The sequence below is a fragment of the Sebastes umbrosus genome, chromosome 24, assembly GCF_015220745.1.
Source record: "Sebastes umbrosus isolate fSebUmb1 chromosome 24, fSebUmb1.pri, whole genome shotgun sequence".
NCBI lineage: Eukaryota > Metazoa > Chordata > Actinopteri > Perciformes > Sebastidae > Sebastes > Sebastes umbrosus.
Window position 1 is genome coordinate 568,272 of NC_051292.1, and position 4,229 is coordinate 572,500.

Genomic DNA, 4,229 nt, shown 5'->3' on the forward strand with positions numbered 1-4,229 from the left:
ACTGACACCCTCATCCTTTAACAGTGGAGACACACTGACACCCTCATCCTTTAACAGTTGAGACACACTGACACCCTCATCCTTTAACAGTGGAGACACACTGACACCCTCATCCTTTAACAGTTGAGACACACTGACACCCTCATCCTTTAACAGTGGAGACACACTGACACCCTCATCCTTTAACAGTTGAGACACACTGACACCCTCATCCTTTAACAGTGGAGACACACTGACACCCTCATCCTTTAACAGTGGGGACACACTGACACCCTCATCCTTTAACAGTGGAGACACACTGACACCCTCATCCTTTAACAGTGGAGACACACTGACACCCTCATCCTTTAACAGTTGAGACACACTGACACCCTCATCCTTTAACAGTGGAGACACACTGACACCCTCATCCTTTAACAGTGGAGACACACTGACACCCTCATCCTTTAACAGTTGAGACACACTGACACCCTCATCCTTTAACAGTTGAGACACACTGACACCCTCATCCTTTAACAGTGGAGACACACTGACACCGTCGTCCTTTAACAGTGGAGACACACTGACACCGTCGTCCTTTAACAGTGGAGACACACTGACACCCTCATCCTTTAACAGTGGAGACACACTGACACCCTCATCCTTTAACAGTGGAGACACACTGACACCGTCGTCCTTTAACAGTGGAGACACACTGACACCGTCGTCCTTTAACAGTGGAGACACACTGACACCGTCGTCCTTTAACAGTGGAGACACACTGACACCGTCGTCCTTTAACAGTGGAGACACACTGACACCGTCGTCCTTTAACAGTGGAGACACACTGACACCGTCGTCCTTTAACAGTGGAGACACACTGACACCGTCGTCCTTTAACAGTGGAGACACACTGACACCGTCGTCCTTTAACAGTGGAGACACACTGACACCCTCGTCCTTTAACAGTGGAGACACACTGACACCCTCATCCTTTAACAGTTGAGACACACTGACACCCTCATCCTTTAACAGTGGAGACACACTGACACCCTCATCCTTTAACAGTGGAGACACACTGACACCCTCATCCTTTAACAGTGGAGACACACTGACACCCTCATCCTTTAACAGTGGAGACACACTGACACCCTCATCCTTTAACAGTGGAGACACACTGACACCCTCATCCTTTAACAGTTGAGACACACTGACACCCTCATCCTTTAACAGTGGAGACACACTGACACCCTCATCCTTTAACAGTGGAGACACACTGACACCCTCATCCTTTAACAGTGGAGACACACTGACACCCTCATCCTTTAACAGTTGAGACACACTGACACCCTCATCCTTTAACAGTGGAGACACACTGACACCCTCATCCTTTAACAGTGGAGACACACTGACACCCTCATCCTTTAACAGTTGAGACACACTGACACCCTCATCCTTTAACAGTGGAGACACACTGACACCCTCATCCTTTAACAGTGGAGACACACTGACACCCTCATCCTTTAACAGTGGAGACACACTGACACCCTCATCCTTTAACAGTTGAGACACACTGACACCCTCATCCTTTAACAGTGGAGACACACTGACACCCTCATCCTTTAACAGTGGAGACACACTGACACCGTCGTCCTTTAACAGTGGAGACACACTGACACCCTCATCCTTTAACAGTGGAGACACACTGACACCCTCATCCTTTAACAGTGGAGACACACTGACACCCTCATCCTTTAACAGTGGAGACACACTGACACCCTCATCCTTTAACAGTGGAGACACACTGACACCGTCGTCCTTTAACAGTGGAGACACACTGACACCCTCATCCTTTAACAGTTGAGACACACTGACACCCTCGTCCTTTAACAGTGGAGACACACTGACACCCTCATCCTTTAACAGTTGAGACACACTGACACCCTCATCCTTTAACAGTTGAGACACACTGACACCCTCATCCTTTAACAGTGGAGACACACTGACACCCTCATCCTTTAACAGTGGAGACACACTGACACCCTCATCCTTTAACAGTGGAGACACACTGACACCCTCATCCTTTAACAGTGGAGACACACTGACACCCTCATCCTTTAACAGTGGAGACACACTGACACCCTCATCCTTTAACAGTTGAGACACACTGACACCCTCATCCTTTAACAGTGGAGACACACTGACACCCTCATCCTTTAACAGTGGAGACACACTGACACCCTCATCCTTTAACAGTGGAGACACACTGACACCCTCATCCTTTAACAGTTGAGACACACTGACACCCTCATCCTTTAACAGTGGAGACACACTGACACCCTCATCCTTTAACAGTTGAGACACACTGACACCCTCATCCTTTAACAGTGGAGACACACTGACACCCTCATCCTTTAACAGTGGAGACACACTGACACCGTCGTCCTTTAACAGTGGAGACACACTGACACCCTCATCCTTTAACAGTGGAGACACACTGACACCCTCATCCTTTAACAGTGGAGACACACTGACACCCTCATCCTTTAACAGTGGAGACACACTGACACCCTCATCCTTTAACAGTGGAGACACACTGACACCGTCGTCCTTTAACAGTGGAGACACACTGACACCGTCGTCCTTTAACAGTTGAGACACACAGATACCGCCAGGCTGCAGATGGTCTTTTATTATTATTCATATTAGTTTATTGTTTCACCAGAGATTCACCGCTCAGTGCTTCTACATGGACAACACTACTCTTATGTATATATGTGTATTTATACAGTAGATGTATATGTGTCATACTAGACTACTGTTTTATTTTATTATTTTATTTCATTTTTTCTTGTTTTTTGTGTGTTAATATTTTTATTTTATGCGTTTTTATTTTTGCACTGTTTTTTCTTTTGCTTTTTGTGTTTCTATTTTTATTTTATTGTTTAATTTTTTTCTTTAGTTTTTTGTGTGCTTTATTTTTATTTGTATTTTCTGCAGATGGTATTATTATTATTAATATTATTTTATTGTTTCACCAGAGATTCACCGCTCAGTGCTTCTACATGGACAACACTACTCTATGTATATATGTGTATGTTTGTCTGTGTATATATACAGAAGATGTATATGTGCCATGCTAGACCACTTTTTCATTTTTACTTTATTATTTTATTTCATTATTTTTTTTAATCTTTTTTCTTTTATTTATTTGTATTTTTATTTTTATTTGATCTTTTTTCACTTTTTTTCTGTTTCTTGTGTTTTTTTATTTGTATTTTAATTTATAGTTTTTTTCCCTTTTTTCTTCTTTTTTTGTGTGTTTTTTATTTTTAATTTATATTTTCATTTTATTAAATTTGTATTCCTTTTTTAATTTTTTAGTGTTTTTTTAATTTTTTTTTTATTATTTTATCTTTTTTCATTTTTTTCTTCTGTTCTTTTGTGTTTTATTTGTATTTTAATTTATTGTTTTTTCTGTGTTTAGTGTTTTTATTTTATTTTATTATTTTCTCTTTTTTCTCTTTCTCTTCTATTTTTGTGTTTTTGTTTTCTATTTTACTATTTAATGTTTTTCATTTGTTTGTTTTTTTGTTTTTATTTTAATTTTATTTTCTCATAATTTTTTCCCTTTTTTCATTTGTTTTTGTGTTTTTATTTTATTTTATTATTTTATTATTTTATCAAATCTTGTTTATATAGATCCAAAAGAAACTAATTTATCATCTGCACGTCATAAACATTAATATTAAATAAATGATTACATCTCAGGCAGGAGCCCAATCAATACATCAGCTGATCTGAACTAATCACTGATAACATTGATAATATTAAAGATGCAGTATTTATAGAAATATATAGTGTTGTCATTCTATAGTTTGTCCACTAGAGAGAGCTGTTTAATCAGGTTCACAACTCTTTAAAAATATGAATTTAAGGCCTCTTTAATGAATTAATGATTAGTTAGTTTCTGCCTCAAACATCCAGAGTTGATCAGAATATAATAACACTTCTTAACAAACAATGAAATGATAATTAATAATGTTTAACATTTAGTAACGCTATAATTGATGTTATTTTAACTGTTTATTGTTGCACACATTATAACACATAATATTTGTAAATCTTAAAGAAATAGTTCTTAAAGCACCTATAAGCATTATTTAGATATGAGTACCAGTGACTTGATGCAGTATTAGAGAAGTACTTGCAGTATTAGAGATGTACTTGCAGTATTAGAGATGCACCTG